We start from the raw sequence: 1,207 nt of genomic DNA on the forward strand, positions 1-1,207 counted from the left end.
TAACCATTAACACTCAAACCTACAGACAATTTATAGTCGTCAGTCGGCCTACCATGCACGTCTATTCAACATTGGAGAACATTGGAATACCAGGAGGAAACCCAGGCAGGCATGGGGAGAACATGCGAGCTCCACTCAGAAAGTCCGTAGCCGAAATCGGACCCACAACCTTTGCATTGTAAGGCAAACATGCTAACCAGTGCTCCACCATGCTGCCAAATAAAAAGTTTTACTGGGTTAATTGTAGTACATACTGTTGGGTTGACAACATTTATCTGAAATCAATCTCAGAGGCGGTAGGTCTTTTTGGCTTAGCGTTTTCTTCTGCGCAGAAGGGTGCACCCCAAACACACGCAACAAGTGTGGCTGAGATCCGCGCTCTGCTCGAATTTAGCCGTGCCTTTTATTGAGAGAGAAACAAAGGGGCAAGTGTACATGATCGGGTAGGTTCCCAGGCAGGAAGTACATTCCATAGTTATCTCATTACCACAGAACAAATGGGATACTCTTATGGACGGAGCAGTATGGACGTCTCATGACTATTAGCTTAACAAAGACCTAGTCTTAGTGGCCCTGGGAATACATCCCTGTGCCGTACTCATGACTTCAACTTAAATAAGACCTCTATCTGCTTCACCCATCCCATGACAATCATGATCTGAACATGTCTAGCTAACTATGGGGCTTATTGTATAGCGCGGCTAATGACTCCAGTCATTAGCCGGCCATATGCCCCCAAGTCATTTTCACAAGGCTAGATGGTCACATACTGCGGAGAATCTTGCACACAAAAGTAGATACATAGAATCCAATGATAAAAAAGTATATCATTTCCAACACATACCGTAATTTCCGGTGTACAAGCCGCGACTTTTTTCCAAAATTTTGAACCCTGCGGCTTATAGTCAGGTGCGTCTTATATAAGATTTTTTTCGTGATTTTTGTGATGACTTGATCACTTTTACTCTTAACACTATTATATACAGTAAAAGCTACAAAACAAACTGACAAATAAGTCGTTTTCAAATCAGACGAGTAAAAACTGGTCAAATATTTTTTTAAAAAGATATTAAAAGTGAAGACAATTTGCAATTCTAGTAATGACACATGAATTTGATGCACAATTTGTCTTCGCGGGCCACATAGAATGATGTGGCGGGCCGTATCTGGCCCCCGGGCCTTGAGTTTGACACCTGTGTTCTGAACC

The sequence above is a fragment of the Syngnathus scovelli genome, unplaced genomic scaffold (assembly GCF_024217435.2).
Source record: "Syngnathus scovelli strain Florida unplaced genomic scaffold, RoL_Ssco_1.2 HiC_scaffold_525, whole genome shotgun sequence".
Classification (NCBI taxonomy): Eukaryota; Metazoa; Chordata; class Actinopteri; order Syngnathiformes; family Syngnathidae; genus Syngnathus; species Syngnathus scovelli.